The following is a 17,471-nucleotide window of genomic DNA, read 5'->3' on the forward strand; positions in this document are numbered from 1 at the left end:
TGGGGCTCTGTAATAAACACAGGTTAGCAAGAGAAAAAAAAACAAAAGTTTATTAATATTAACATGTAGATCTCACATATACGTGGGAGAAACTAAGGGAATAGTAACTCAAAGAGGTGGCTTAGAATTCAGGCTTATATGGTATCTTTAACAAAGAACAATAAAGTTGTAGAGAAGTGACAGGACAAAGGAAAATGGTTTTAGGCTTCCAAGAAAGGAAATTGTGGGAAGGTAAATATATGGGAGGAAACTAATGGTAGATAAGTATAGTCGGTAACGTTTGTTATGTAGATTTCGCTAGTGCCATCTCCAGACTGAGTCTAAAGTTGCCTCCCATGATTTCCTTTTGTCTTCCTGATAGAGAGGGAGGAGAGACACCTTTGAAAATTTATGTCCTGCCTTTAGTCAAATAGGGGGAAAGCAAGGATCTTTTCTAGTATCTGCTTCTTCTTGATTGCCTTCAGTTCAAAATAATCCTCATGGCAAAGTGGCATATTCTGGGGTGATATATTCTGATTTCCTTCAATATCATCATGTTCTAGAAAACTGTTCAGATATCCTGCTACTCCTCTGAAACCCCAGAGACTAACTGCTTACCTTGACCTACTATGTGCCATCCATAAGTGTTAGGGTTTCAGAGATAAACAAAACTCTACACTCGAGGAAACCAGGCCAGGAGAAGAGAAAGAAAATTTAAATAAATAATTACAATCCAGTGATAAAAAAATAGAAGCTAACACTTATTATAAGATAGGCATGTTTAAGGGCTTGAGATATATTAACTCATTTAAACCCCACAACTAGACTGTGAGGTATGTTCTGTGATTATTCCCAATGTATAGATGGTGAAACTGAGACACAGAGAGATTAAGCAACCAAGGTCATGCAGCAAGGAAGTGCTGGAATTGACATTCAAACCCCAGAGCAGCCTGGCTCTGGAGTTCAGGGCTTTAGGGTTGAAAAGGTTTAGAAAGATTGCTGAGGGGAATTCAAGTGGAAATCAACAGAGGGCTTGAAAAACTGGATTCAGTTTCCACCTGAGATTAAAGGGAAAAAAATGTGTGTGTGTGTGTGTGTGCATATGTGTATGCGTGTGCCTGTGAATATGCAAGCACATGGTGGGCATGCACTTGTGTGTGCGCATGTGTGTATGTAGCTGTTTGGCTCTCCATGGAGCTATTTATTCCAATAGTGGTGAGGGATTGCTGTGAGTCATCCCCTTTCTCCTGTCTGCCACTTCTTATCATGCACCATTTCTGTGACAGAGAGCAAAGGGTATTCAGCCATGCCAAGCAGCCCAGACCCCAATCCTCTTCTCTACATCAGCCTCAATTTTTATTCAACAGTATCTATCTCAATTACCAAATGAGATAAGGTATAGGAGAGTGTTTTGCAAATTATTAAGTACCATACAAATATTAGTTATTATTGTCACTACCACCAGCAGAGCTGGTCAATTACTATAACTTTCCTTCCCCACATGGGAAAGTGCTGCAAAAATCCTCACGAAGGAACTCATTGAAAAGTCCCCATGTTGTTTTTGGAACTGGTCACTAGGTGTTGCTATTTGTTAAGATAACGTATTACTAACCTTTTCCCCCGGCTCCAAAATGCCTGTATTTTTTGGTAGAGGTACTGAGATTGCTTTTTCTCTATGTGATTTTGAGAATAACCCATTGTGTTTCCCATAATTTACAGTGTGATAATTCAAAATCAAGTGAGGGAGATTAAATGTCCTTAGACTTTACTTCTCTTTTTCCTCCTTTCATGCCGTTGGTTTTAACAATGATTTGTTTGACTGCAATGCCTGCAAGGTAGATCACTCCTCAATCCCCATTTCAGTCATTCAACAAATATGTATTGAGCATTAGATATAGGCCAGACATTGAACCAGGAGCTGCAGAAACGAAAATTAAATAAAGTTGTATCCATCATGCAGCTTACTCTGCTATCTCTTTCTCAGACAACAGACCCACATTTCCAACTTTCTGTTGGGAAATGAACTAAACAAATGCACATGTCTTTCTAGTTCCTGCATTGAAAATCTCCCACAGTAGCATCCACGTAGCTCGCCTGCAACTCAAACTCACTGTATTCAGCTCGAGTACCACCTCTTGACTTGAATGGAACTATGCTTTTCTGTCATCAAGCTCAAAAACTTCACTTTTCTCCTTTTTTTCCCTCCCGCTTCAAATTGATTGTCTCGTCCAAGCTTTGAAACAGGTTTTCCCCTCATCTCCTTCCCCAAAGCCCCTAGCATTCAAATCTTCAGTTCCCCTTGCCTGGGCCACAGTGGAAGACTCCTAATTGACTTTCCTCTCTCCTTTTCCTCTTACCTACAACAAATCCTCTACCGTTGACAGAGTGATTTTCTTGAAGAGTGCTTCATCGTATAGCTGCGACCTTCATTCCTTATTCTAAACTATTTAAACCTCTCTTTAGCATCTAAAGCTCTTCTCCATCATCTGACTTCAGCCTATATAATCTGCACTCTACCCCTAAATTAACAAAAAGTGGGTGAAAAAATATTTATGTGCCAGCATTGGGCTAAGGCACGTGGAGTAGAGAGATGAACAAAATCAGACCCCTTTTCTCAGGCTAAGCAGAAGAAGGTTATTAAATAAGTGTTAAGGACTGAACTGTGCCCAACCCCCCGCCTAGCCCCCCACCTCCAACTCCTATGATGAAACCCTAACACACTGTACCTTAAAACGTGACTGTATTTGGAGATAAGGCCTTTAAAGAGGTAATTAAGGATGAATGAGGTCATATGTGTGGCCCTAATCCACTATGACTGGTGTACTTATAAGAAGAGGGAGTGACACCAGGGAGGTGCCCACACAGAGAAAAGGTCATGTGAAGACATAGCAAGAAGGCAGCCACCAGCAAGTCAAGGGGAGAGACTTGGGGAGAAGCCAAACCTGCTGACGCCTTGATCTTGGATTTCTAGTCTCCAAAACTATGAGAGAATAAATTTTTGTTGTTTAAGCCATCCAGTCTGTGGTATTTTATTATGGCAGTGCTAGCAAACTAATATAAGTAAATACAAAATATTTTTGGAAAAAGATTACTGGCCTGTATATGGGACTACAGGGAGGAAGTAGTTAACTAATTTCACTTTTATAAGCCCAATGGTGCATTATTATTTGTTATATTATTTATTGCTCTCCTAATATGTCGAATTTTATCCAGTCTCCATGGCTTTGCCCTTGATATTTTTTTTCACTTGGTACACTCTCCTCTCCATCCTATCTCTGCTATCAAAATTCTACTCATCCTTTAAGGCCAATGCCATTATCAACATTTCCACGAAGTCCTTCCTCTGTTCTGAACTTGATTTGATTTACCTTTCCTTTTGGCTTCTTTACTGTTTTGGGGGTATCTTTCTGATAGTCTTCATCTTCCAAAGATTTATTTATGAATCTGTCATTTGACTTATCTATTCTTCCCAATTATAAGTGCCTTCATAGAAGGAAATGTCTCTCACTTATTTTTATATTCCTTATGGGACTTATTGCTGGGACTTGCACACAGTAGATGCTCAATAAATATTTATTTAATTTGAACAAGAGGGGAATTCTGCTAGAATAAACAGAATTATACATTTTTGCTTGACATTTTAATGAAGATATATTGTTTGTTCTTTTCTGTAAAAAAACAAAAATAAAAACAAACCTACAGTTTCTTTTCTGTTCTCTTGATCTCCTGAAGGAAGATTCAGCCACCTTGTTGGTTCTGCAGCTTCATCAGTTTCTCAGTGTGTTCCCTCTCTTGATGATATTGGTGAAGAAAACATTTGACCAAGTTCTTCAAAGCCATGTCATCATGGTCAAAGTAGTAAGATTTAAAGATTTAAAGGGGATGATTCAGCTGAAGCTGTTTCCAAAGCAAGCCTACTTCGGATAAAGCTGACTATCCAAATTTCTAAGTCTTGAATTGTCAGTTTATCCAAATCTAGTTAAAGTTTGGATTAAACATACAAATTCAGAACTGATCTTCGGCACACTACTCTGTGAGTATGATCTCTAAGATCTAAAAAACAGTTGATATGGAAGTTACCTTGGAAGTTTAGCTTCTGGAGAATGAGAACTCTTACCTAGAAGCTGAACTCTTTCTTTTCTCCTAGCCTCTAAAATTATGACCTCTGCTTCTGAAGACCTTTTTATCTACCTCTTTTGCCAAAATTTCTTAAGATCTAACCTCCACCTTAAAAGACTGCAGGGAGTCCAGAGAAGAGCTTCAGAATTCCCTCACTTAGTCTCAATCAAAAACAAGTAATCTTAACCCTAAATGTTTTCTTCTTCTTTTCTATCTTTTAGCTAAGCCTTAATAAAAGTGGAATTAAAATATCCCTAAAGAACTTCAGAAACTCAAGCATGAGTAATCCTGGAATTAAATAGGAAAAAGAGCTATCTGTTTTGCTCTGTTGTGCTGTTAACACAATAATCTTCATATAAACCTAAGCTAGGGAATCTTGTTCTCATTAACTCAATGAAATTCTATACTACAATGAAAAGGAATGAACTAAAGTTACTCCCAACAATTTAGATGAATCTCACAGACGTAATGTTGAGTGAAAGAAGCTACTAAAAGAGTACAGACTGTATTATTCCATTATTACAAAGTTCAAGAATAGGCAAAATGAATCTCTAGTTATTGTGAGGATTAAATGAGCAGATTCGTGCAAAGTCCTTGGAACAGTAGATTAATTGAAACTGATCAATAAATGTGAGCCACTTTTATTACAATGGAGGACAGTCACTAAAACCTCTCTGAGATAAATTGTACTCATTAAGGGGTTTTAATGAAGAGCCTTAAAGTGCCCTGATGAAAGAATGACAAATGAGCCTCCACTAAGGTTAAGTACTCAGAAGCAGAGTATCAGGACTTGCAGGCAGAGGTGATGCTAGCAGTGAAATGAGGCTCATTGTAAGACAGGGGGCAGAGAGGGGTTGGGGAATAAAGATCAATGGGAAGCCTTGCCTGGCTCAGGCAAGGGGTGGGATGGGGGGTGGCTAGCAAGTTATTTCTGAGGGAAGAATGGGGAGGGTGGGAGAAGCAGGAAAGCATGTGTAGGAGAAGCTCCAGAGAGAGATTTAGAGGACCCTCACACCAGAGCGCCATCAGCCTTCCCCCAGCTACTCCAAATAAGTACAATCTAGGACCAGCACTTTTTATAGCTAAAAAAACAAAAAAACAAAACAAAACAAAAAAACCCCACAGGCTTGCTTTGGAAACAGCTTCAGGAAAAGTCCTCTAACCCTAACCTAACCAGATCACTGCCAGAGCCTCCCTCCTTTAAACAGAATCCTTGATCCCTCATTCCCTAAGGCATCAGCCCACTCACTCATCCTGCCTCCAATGCTCTGATGAGGCTGATGTGATGGATAGGACTGCAGCCCTTCATCTGGTTCCAGTTACGTTCCACAGCTGTATGCGCCATTGTACTCAGGCTGGCTACATACTGAGCCCTCAAATACATGGCTCAAGCTTGGGTCCCTTTTCATGTTCTTTAGTAAGACTATGCATGCTCAGAAATGTTGAATAACAAAAATACCATTTTTTTTTAAGTTGGAACATTTCTTCCTACTTACTGTTCTCCTTTTCCACCTACTCTCCTTTTACTCAGGAATTTTCAGGCTCAAAGAAACTAAAATACTGGTTTGGGGCTTTATAATGTTATCAAGAAGGCTTTGAAAGTGCTTTTTAAAGTACTACATTCCTTATACTTATATTTCAATAATATAAATGTAAAAATGTCTCCATAATGTGCCAAACTGCACTTAAACTGTCATTGTCAACTTAATGGACAATCATAATCCAAAAGTAATTATAATCTTCAGTAACTATCATGGCACCATTAAGTTCTTCACATATCAAGATTTGTTCTACGTGAGAATAATTGTAACTCAATTATCCTTCAACAACCTGGGTCATTACATAATCGCACTCTGAAACTCGTGACTGGTGACACCACAGATATTTAACAAATACGATTTGATTTTTTCATCCTGATCATGTTTCCTTCTTCCTCACCTCTAAAAAAAAGTGTGATGCAGGGGGAGAGTATGGGCTTGCAGAAGGAAGAATAAGTTATTCAGGAAATTCTTCAAAAGAAAGGACGAATTCAAACTATGTTTTGGTAATAGAAATGGAGCCTTAGGCAAAAATCTGTAGACTGGTAGGCATTCCTGTATCTAAAATAAGTGAGACCTGAATCTTTCACTCCGTAAACCTTGAAAATAGGCTAAGGTGAGCAGACATCTTGGGTTGGCTCAGACAGAGTGGCTTTCTGAAGACTAATCTCACAAAACTTGCCCCCCTAATAAACAGCTGTGTTGAACCGTGCATTTCAAAGACTTCATAAATGCAGGGTATTCTTTGTCTCTAATATATTGGGTCAACTTTGTCTATATAAAGTTTCTGAAAATAAGACCCAAACCACAGGATTGTCCATCAGCACACACAAATTGTATATGAAATTGTGTGTGTGTGTGTGCGCGTGCGCACTAACGCTTTGTCTTGTGGGAAGAGGTGTACATTTTTCATCATGTTCTCGGAAGGGGCCATGACTGAAATGAGGTTGAGAATCACTGACCTCTGGTGAGGTCCAGAAAACAATAACAAGCAGCCCAAAAGCAAAGGATGCTCCTACAAAGACAGCTGAAGGGGTGGCAACCGCACAGCCACTGGTCCTGCAGCATTAAACTGGAAATAGCTGTCCAGGAGCAGAGCCACTGGCCCCCCAAAACAGGATTTGTATATTTTAAATACTCTGAGCTCAATTTGCCAGGATCAATTTTTTTTTTTTTTTTGGTCAGGCTCACAAAAATTATTCAGGTCAAGACTCTCCACCTAAGCCCTTTGGAGAAAGAGAAAAATGCCTGCTGTGGACCGTGGGCAGGTAAATACTTCAGCAAACATGTGGAGGGTGGATGAGGGGGAGATGGCCTGGCGGAATTCACAAGCTTAGACCTTAACTAAGACTGGGATAAGGGGCTCGTCGTATAGATTGATCATTTCAGGTCTTTTGGATTTATGATCTGGACAGAGGCCATCGTTCTTCAAAGTTCCACAACTTTTTTTTAGGCATCCAGTCTCAGGTAGGAACTTAAGATACATGGTGACACTGGAACAGCTGCAGGAACTTGGGGGCGGGGGAGGGAGGAGAGGACAGAAGGAAAAGGGAGGTTGGCAGAGGGATACTGCAGTATGGAGCTTCACACCTCCTATTGGGAAGGATGGAAAGGCCTCGGGCTATAGCGCTGTTCTGGTCATCTGTATGAGCCCTCTGTTACAGCTTCGTTTAGTTATTTCCTGAAGTCATTTTTTAAAAAGAAATATTTTTTCAGGGAAATAAAAATATCACTGGGAGGATCACTGTTTAAGACTTCTTCAGCTAACACCTCAATTATGAGTGAATACCATAACAAGGGCTGGAAACAGGGAGGAAAACTGGGAGGACTGATAAATATGTTTCATAATTGAGCCTAAGGAATCCATCTCTCTCAGAATTCTTGTTCCAGCAACATTAAAATTATTAGTGGCCTAAATGTCAAGTGTTCAGTGATCATATTTTTGAAATAAAAATTTCCTCAAGTGATCTGACAAGTCTAAGTGTACTTACATGGATAATGGGATAGGATATTTGAGATTAGAGTGAACTTTAGCCGAAGGTGGCTGACTCCCATTTAGTTTACAGGGTTACACCCTTCCCAGCCTACAATTAGATCTGCTGGCTGGAGGCCACGTGAACTGTAAGACAGGAATTTTTCCTCCACTTGAAAATTGTAGGAAAATTACTGCTTTAAAATTTGGAATAATATTATACTTTTTATTTGGGCATTCCTGTTGAAAGACTTTCATTAAAAAACAATTCTATTTTATTTTCATATAATTCAAAAATTCAATTAAATTAAATGGGTATATTTCAAGAAAAAGTTATGACTGGCTGTAATAAATTCGTTTGAGCCGCTAAGGATGAACTCTTAAAGAAGGTTCAGTGGATTGTTCTTGATGTTTTGAAGGACATGTGAAGGCCTGGAGTTCTGGGAGAGTCCTGAAGCGAGTCCAGTTTTCAGAGAAACTGATGGTTTCTGAGGTATAGAAAGAATGTTATCTACCTCTGTAAATTGAGATCTCTTTGGGACCTTGAAAAGAAAAAAAGCGGGGAAGTTTATCTTTCTCTTTAGTCTATGAATAAACAGGAAGAGAAAAGTGAAAACTGAGTTAACTGGGTAACCTAATATTTTAAGTGTGTCAAGCTGATTTGGCCAAAACAGTCTATTATTTTTGTTAATTAAAAAAAAAAAAGCTACATTTCACATCATGGCTGAATGCTTTTCATATTTTAAACATTCACTTGTTTTGTTAAAGTCACTATGAGTGATTTTATTTTCAGGCTTATTCTTTAATGTCTGCGTTTTACAAAATGATTCGTGTCACACTTGTATGGAAAGTCCTCCACTCTGAAAAAGGGAGTAACTTCTTAAATGAAAAGAGGTATTTTTCAAGCTATGTATACTGTATATCAAGGCAAAACTGTTAGTGTTTTTACTGCTTGACTTTTCTCATTTTATGTATTATTTAAATAAACGCATTAATTTTAGATTTGGAACTGTTTGACAGCTAGCTTTTCTGAGTCATCTAAAATCGCTCACTGTACACCTTACTGTTGAGTGTCTATTTTTTCTTGTAGTTCCACTGGCAGGTCCTTAACTCTCTCCTTGTAGCACCTACGTTCTTCACCTACCATTTTATCATTCTTCTCTCTCTGTATTTGACTTTTAGTAATAGGAAGGGATTAAATGTGCATTTTTCAGATCTTCCAGTTGGAAGAATGATCCCTTGTGTGTAATACAAGTAAAGTTGAGCTCTTCCTTCTGTGAACTTTTGCAAAATTCATTAGCTTGAAAACCGTGGGAATTCCCTGGTGGACCAGTGGTTGGGACTCTGTGATTTCATTGCCAAGGGCTTGGGTTCAATCCCTGGTCAGGGAACTAGGATCCCGGAAGCTGCACAGCACAGCTAAAAAGAAGAAGAAAAAAAAGAAAACCAATTTTTGGTATATTGTACATATATACACATTTCTTTTTAGTTTAAAAATTGAGTGACAAGATGAAATGCTAATGTTAGAGTCCAGTTTGAGTTCATTTACATCAAGCAAAATATATTCACACATACACACACAAACTTTTCCCTGGATTCCTCTTAGAATCTTAGGCTCAGAAGTTAGGTTATCTGGTTCAAACTCTCACCCACTTCTCATTAAAGTAATGTGGCAGATGGTCACTCAGCTTCTACTTGAAGGCTTCAAGTAATGGGCAACTCCTTCTGCCTGTTTTGAGTTGCTTTTATTTCATTGACTCACTTATTTGTTCATTTATTCATCATTTATTGAACACATACTATGACAATCACTGTGTTACGGCACTGTTGTGAAAAAGATTTTCATCCTTTTTGGTTTATTTCCTGCCCCCCAGGAAGTCTGAATTCCTGTGAGGAGAGACACATATGCAAATGTGTGAGATGGCATATAGTGTGGTCCTTAAGTCTTCAGAGATATGAAGCCCTTTAGTGACAGGAGTCATTACCTCTTCTTCAAGGGCATTGGGAAGTTTCAGAGCGTGACATCTGGGATGGTCTTGAAGGTTGAGTGGGTGTGTGTCAGTTGAAGAAGAGGCAGAAGGAGGACATTCCAGGTACAGAGAAAAACACACGCAAAGACATTCAAAAGAAAAGATTGGAAAGAGTGGTGGTGGTAGTGGTAATAGTGGTGGTTAGAAGTTCATCTCATGGAACCTTCTAGCAGGAAAGAAGGTTTTGTCAGAGGGGATGAAGAGACAGGCAATTACAGGGGAAAGTAGAGAGGAGGAAGGTGGAGGATGAATCTGGAAAGAGAGCTGGAGGTTCTGAGTAGGAAAACCCATATCTGCTTATGAACTGAATTTTATCCCATAAGCAACAGGAAGCCAACTATGTTTTCAAGTGTGGTAATAATCTCTATCACCTATATTGCATTTTCAATGTGCTAGGCATTGTCTTTTTCGATTCATTAACTTATTTAGAACTTATCCCAATCCTATGAGGTAGGTACTGTTATTATCCCCATTTTAAGCTGAGGAAACCAAGAACAGAGAGGTTAATCAAGTTACCTAAGGCCACACAGCTAGGATGTGACAAAGCTGAAATTCGAACTAAGTAAGGGAGCTTTGGAAAAATAACTGAGAGCAACGTGGACCGTGGTCCAGGGTTAGTGGCAAGAAGTCCAGTCTGGAGGCTATTATAATAATTCAAAAAAGAGAGTTTATACTGAGACAGTGGCTGGGATGGAAAAGTACATCAAAAGAATTCTGTGCCAAATACTGTCTCTCACATGCTAGTTATGGGATCTAAAGCACTCTGAGTTCTCTAGGATGATTTCATCGTAGATTACAACCTTGATGAAGAGTCTCATTAGAAGAATTTAACAACTATGTATTACATGCTTGCTATGTGCAAGGCCCCTGGCAACTTTGCTTTACTTTCAGGTATCATTTGCTTCATTTTTCTTACAACTAAATTTCCTTGCAGGAATATAGTCTAGCATTTAAAACGTGGCATGGTATTTCCTCAGTGCACAAGTATTCCTAGAGAGATGTTCTTTTATATTTTCGGACCAAATTAAAATAAGCTGTTCAGTGTCTTGCTATGAATTCCTGTCAGAAAGTGGCTAGGGTTTTGGCAGGGTTTTGGTGGGCAGTGGACCAAACACTAATGCTTTTGGTAAATAATTTTAACCCAAACACTCTCTTCTTGTTTCAAAATCTCCCTGGGCTAGTGGTCGCCTGCCTAAGGACTGATTGTTCCTGATTGCATTCTCCACCCATGCCCTCTTCATTCTGCACAAACTCCCTCTGTGTAGGGGATGGGAGTGGGAGGTGGGTGTTGCTGCTCGCATTACCACCCTGCAGATGGTCCACTCCGGCAAGACAGACCAAGGCAATTTTCTGAATACTTAAGGGGATAGCTGGGTTTGGGTGTCACGTGTCCAGGCATTGGTCTCAATTTACTTTGCCAGTGAGTGGATATGATATTTGTTCGTTATTCATTCAACAAACTTTGATTGAGCACTATTATATGCTAGGTTTTGTGCTAAGTGCTTGGAGTCAGAGATGAATAAAACATGGTTTGTGACTTCCGAAAAGTTACATTCCAGCTCCCTTATCAGTCAAGTTCCAGTCAGGAAAAAAAAACCACGCAAGTTATCTTAACAGAGAGAATTTAGTATTGGGAATTCATTAAATGGGTGATGGACTGCTGGAAAGGGAAAAGGGAGCATTGAAGTTATAGGGAGACAGGAGCTGCAGGAAGCAGCTCATGACTTTAGGGCTGTGGAAACAAAGGGAGAAGCAGAGTCTGCAGAAGTGAAGGCTGCACTCAGAGGTGAGGCTGCATTTCTGTAGCAGATACTCTGAGGGGCCTGATGAGGCTGGCTTTGGGAGTCGGGTTAAAGGGGGTAACTTGTCGTAACAGCCATTTCCAAGGTGAAGGGCCATCATAAATGATGCTGACAGGAAACAGGAAGTAGGAAGGAATAAGTCCCTTTCCTGCCTCCAGGCTTCCAATCTCCCTTTAATGCCCCCTACTGGCAAAACCTAACAGAGAGCAACTGCCAAAGGAGAAATGTCTGTGGGGCTGCCCTGTGGAGACAGAAATGCAAACAGATCAGTCATTCTAGCAGGGAGTCCAGGGTGAGCCTAAGCCGGAATTGAGCACGTTGGAGCATGTTGCAGGCTTGAGAGTTGGATTTCCAGAATTCGATTTGCATTCTCTGGCCTCAGGGACTTTGCCCTGGCTATTCTTTCTGTCTCGGTATACTTTTCCCCAGACATGGCTTTTTTTCGCTTTTTTCAAGCCTCTGCCCCAATGTCACTTCTTAATGATTGTAATTGCAATCCCCACCCTTTTATTGGGCCCTGTTTTTTTCCTAAAGTATTTATCACCATGTTAAATAAGCATATTAGATTACAATAAACATTTATCATCGTGTTTAATATGTTAAATTGTAACAAATTTAACATTTATTTATTGCTTTATTGTTTATTTCCTTCTCCCCGCCCCGCCAACCCCGCCACCTTCCCATGAGAATGCAAGCGCCACAAGGGTAGGAATTGGTGTCTCTTTTGTTTACCAGTGGATCTCTGGATATTTGTTGAATGAACAAATGAATGGATGTGTGCTTAGTTGAGGAAGAATAAGAAAATTGTGTGGGGCCAAAGGCTAATAAGACTGATTTAAAAAGACTAATAAGGACAGTATGGTGAATTAGATATGTTGATTTCTCTTCCATGTGGAAAGAGGAGTTGCAGGAAGAAGATGAAGATGGTGTTTGACAATCTGTATTTGCAAGATGGGTTTCAGCAGTGCTCTTTTGTGTTCAGGGGATAGAGCGAGACCTGGGTGGGGAGAGGACGTGGGCAAGTACCTCCACATTGAAGCCTCAAGGCCTGGCATCTTAGATGACACATGTGGGCAGGTTCCTTGGGCCAGGGCAGCAGCAATGTCTCAGAAACTATATGCAGTTTGTCTCTGTTGGAGTGAACGTGGAGGCAGAGAGGTCAGCAGAGTCCATATCTATTTGTTAATGGAGTCTCACTGTTCCATTTTCCAAAAGTGCTGCATCAATTTCTCCAGCGTTCTTTGGGCTATACTCCTCTAATACCAAATTTCTACTTGATTGCCAAAAGAAAAAAAAGAATAAAAATTATAGAACATGACTCAAAAACCAAACAAATAAACAACCAACCCACCCTAAAGAAAAGTACTTTAAAAGTAACTACAGTGAAAAGACTAGTCTGGTTCAATAGCACGTGTCCACTCTGTGCTCAGGTAAACTCCTAGACTCACATACTGAATAACAACCCATCCATGAGTTATTGCCTTGTAACCACATGGAGATCAGATCAGTTTCTCTGATTCAGTCTTACATACTTTCCATTTAATTTTTAACAATATCCATCACAGATCTTTGGTCTTGCTTCTCTTTTTTTATTGTAAAATATTAAGAAGGATACAAAGGTGGATAGTTGTCATGTAGTACATCAACAGTCCAATGTTCTATTCACACTTTGGTGGGAGAAAAGTAGCCTTGATGTATTTAAGAAATCTTTCCTTTAGAAATATTTAACGAATCTTGCTTGTGTGCCATAGGGTTACCAGCTTTAGCAAATAAAAATACAGAATACTCAGTTAAATTTGAATTTCAGATAAGCAATAAATAATTTCTTATTAGAAGTATGCAATATTTGGGGACATACTTATATGAAAAAATCTGAAACTCAAATTTAAGTGGGTGTCCTGTATTTTGTCTGACAACACTATGTTCAGTGTAGTTTCTTGGGCAGTAAGTATTTGCAGTGGAGAAGGTCTATCTCAGGATGAAAGACCAGAGGACTCAGAAATGACCCTCTATGATTCTGTCATGTCTACTCAAGGCAGATATATCCAACCTGTACAGTATTGTTTGATTTTTAAAGTTTTTAAGAGAATGTTAAAAATAAAGGAAGTGACTTCTTACTAATTAATCAAGATTCTTTTGTAGAGAAGGCATATTCCTCTTTAAGATATAACATCAATTGTTTTCACAGGGAAAGTTTTGCCTCAATCTTCCCAGCCTGTAGCTAATTTCTTCTTTGGAAATAGTTTGTATCATTGAAGCTCAGAGCTGAAAATTCAGTCTACCTAGTGGTGAGATTTTCAAGTTAGGAGTGGAAATGTGTGTCTATTTCAGTTACCAAACCGGGGAGTGAAATCATTATTGAAGAAGAAAGGCTTGTTTTCCTAGTCCTGTTGGAATTTAGCAGGTGAAGCTTTCTCTGGCAGGAGCATTCCTGCTTAGTTTTGATTTTGTTGGGAAGAAAACAAAGTGTGGTTTGTGCCCCAGTCAGATCCGCGGAATGCCCATTGTTTTTGCAGAAAGAAAAACAAGGATTGGAGTTTAAAATCATTAACTGTATAAAAGTCCTTCCAAACACACCCACCCAAGCTTTCTGTTAATGAGTATCATGTCAAGTTTCCCTGGTGTGTTTCTCTTTTACACATGGAATTCCCATTGGTGTGGGTTTTAAAGAGGTAGAAATATCTGATCATTATACAATGTGTCCCTGTGGAAATCACGTTTCATTTAAATTCCACAAGGGAAAAGAGGTGAATAAGATACTATTTTATTTCTGTTTATAAATATGTTTACCTCAAAAGGGTATGAATCAGTGTTGAAAATATTTTAATGGGATTATACAAACCTATAAAATTGACCAAAATTAGACTTAAGAAGGAATGGGGAGTTATTGTTTAATGGGTACAGAGTTTCATTTTGGGAAGAGGCAAAAGTTCTGGAGATGAATGGGGGTGACGGTTATTCAACATTTTGAACGCACTTAATGACGCAGAAGTGTGCACTTAAAAGTGGCTAAAATGGGACATTTTATGTTTCATATATTTTACCACAATAAAAAATTTAGACCAAAATATCAGAAGTCATGTTTTTAAATATTTCAATTGAATTGAAACATTCCTGGGGCAGCTCCCTCTTTAGGAAGAAAACACCACCCTCAATGTAATGAGTCATCTTTCACTTTAGCCTAAGCGATGTTACTGGATCACAGAAGATTGAGATCTTCATAGAAAATACCTTGCGTTTGGTACCCTGCAGTAGAGTTGGGAATTATTAACTGGAGAGCCCTGTATGACCTTAATTCTCACTGATTCATAATCTTTTACTAATATAATTTTATGCCAGACTATTTATACCCCCAGGGAACATGCTGTTGTGATTACCTCCACTTATAGACTAGTTTATTTTTCCACAAATGACTAAACTACTGCATGTGTAAAGGGAAGAGGATGTAGTTTTAGATGTAACGGCTACTGATGTTGTTGTTTATGTTGGTGGTGAAAAGAATAAATAAAGATAAGAAAAGCACTCATGTATGAAATAAAGCAAATGTAGAATGTGTAAGTAAACTTTTTAAACATCTAATCTTATTAGCTCTGTTAATTAACCCATCTATCTGTCTGAACAAGTCAGTGAGTACTGAAAAAAAAAAAGTAGGAAATTTTTCCTTAAAAATGTTCTCTCCTGGTTCAGAGGAACATGTCTGTTACCCACTGTCACTCACAAGTGTCTCCTGAATAGTTGTCATGGTTCTGCAGTCAGGCTGATATCATTATACAGATATGGGTAAACTCCAAAGACCAGGAGAGAGGTGGGGAGGATGCTGGGTAGTAGTACAATTTTAAGGATTTCACAATAGCCTCTTGGGGGTATTGGACTCTTTCCAGGTAACTGGACTGGGAGAGAGAAGATTTTGAACTAGTCCTGTCTCTGGGACCATTGAACTATTAGACCTTAGAGAAACCACTATGTCTAGCTGGACTTTAGCTCCTGCCTCTGTATGATGAATTTGAAATACTGGTTTCTAAAATCTCCCACCATATTTGTATATTGATGGTATGATTTGCCTCACCCATCAACCCCATGGTAACTCTGACAGTTTTCCTGTAGGGACCAGGTAGCAGTGGAGGTGTGAAAATCTTCCTCCTGCCATTGGCCTGGGGAGAGAAGCTGACTCCAAAGTTCTGGTGAGAAGAGAGTGATGCAGAAAAGAGTGAGCAGGCAACCTTGTGTCTTGTGAATTGATGTCTTGGTGTTTCATTGCTAGGAATAGAAGCCTACTAACACTAACCCAAGTCAAATGGGAAATTTACTGGAAGGACATAGAATTTTCATAGAATTTAAGGACAGAAAGTTTAGCTGGACCACATGAGGGATTGGAATAAAAAACTGGAAAGATGGGAACTAAGGTGACCCTCTCTGAGATAATTCTGTCTTCTCTTTCTGCTTCTTTCTCTCTTCCTTATCCTTTCTCTCTCCTCTTCCTTCTAGTTCCCCTAGCTGTTTTTTCTCTACCTGCGTGGGACACCTTGCTCATGCCTAACCCAATCCTAGGTTTACGTGACATTTCTATTTCAACATGAAAGAGAGACCAATTGGAGCGCTGTATGTCAACTCTAAAATCCATGCATGAGAGACCCACTTAGCCTATTTGGGTTGTGTCTACATCCACTTCAGTTTGCTGTGGCAATGAGTATGGATTATTTGGCTCAGGGGCTCTGGGAGCAGATTATCTTAAGCAAGATTACTTTGGTTGCAAGTAGCAGAAATCTTCTTTGGCTAGTCAGGCAAAAAAAAAAAAAAAGTTTTGGAAGTACACAGGGATATCTCCTGTAATCAAAGAAAACAGGGCAGGTCCTGGGTCCTTCATAATGGGTGTTAATAGGTCTTTTCTTTAGGGCACTGCCATTTATGTGACTCAGCTCTAATGGCCATCTTCTCTCTGTGTTTCCCTATGCAGTGTTTAAAATTCCCTGAGGGAAGAGTCTAAATGCCCTAGTTTAGGAGGTGTTCGTATCTGGATTAATCTGTTTACAGGGGACATGATAGTGTGACCAGTTTTCCCAGGACTATTCCAGTTTAAGCACCAAAAGTTCAGTGTCCTGGGATGCCCCTCAATCCTGGGCAAACCCTAGAACATGATCACTTGTGCATAAATATATGGCCCTTTAAGGGATTGGCCTATGTATTGGGGCCATTCCTACAAAAAGAGGAATTGTGGTGAGCTACAGGGAAACATCTCATGGAGTGTCTATTATATTTTATTTCTTGGTGGCCCAGCACACACACACACACACACACACACACACACACCCTCACCCACACAAACCCCACATACATCACACCACACATACATACTCTCTTCTTCCCTTTCTTTCAGAGACACACCTCTCTACTATATGATTCGGTTATTTCACGTACCATCACAAATGGACTGCTAACCTTCCCAAAGGGAGAACACTCAAAGCTGTGTCTTTCTACTCCATCCAGAGGTGATACTGTGCCCTCTAAGTACAGACTTTCTACATGATGTCCAGTCTTCCTTTTATTTTACCATAATCCTATCTCCATATATGGCAATATAGTTTGTTGCTGGCAAAAGGAAAAGAATTGGAAAAAAACTGATATGCCATTTCTTTTTAAAGAGGAAAAATGGGCTCAGTGTGCAAGAGGGTATTTATTAAACAGTAGTGGCAAGCAAGGAAATAGAGGCAACGGCTCTCATTACTGTAGCTGGTAATGAACTTTCTTCCTCCTTGGCCCATTGATTCCATGGTTCCCTAAGGCTTCAGCTGGCAACTCGGTTGGGGTGATTTGCCCAATGGGCAACCCCAGGGGTCTGAGCCCTGGTGGTCCTGCCTTTATAGAGTTGTAATCATCCATTGTTTTTAACATCTGGGTATGACAGTTTGAGAAGGCACCCTCACTGGTAAAATGTTCTCTCTGCAATTTTTCAAGTTCTTATTTTTCTTTGATGATTAGGTCAATCATCCTAGTCAACCCCATAACTCAGTATTTTGTCTATTCCCCTAGAGAT

This window comes from Eubalaena glacialis, chromosome 3, assembly GCF_028564815.1.
Source record: "Eubalaena glacialis isolate mEubGla1 chromosome 3, mEubGla1.1.hap2.+ XY, whole genome shotgun sequence".
Classification (NCBI taxonomy): domain Eukaryota; kingdom Metazoa; phylum Chordata; class Mammalia; order Artiodactyla; family Balaenidae; genus Eubalaena; species Eubalaena glacialis.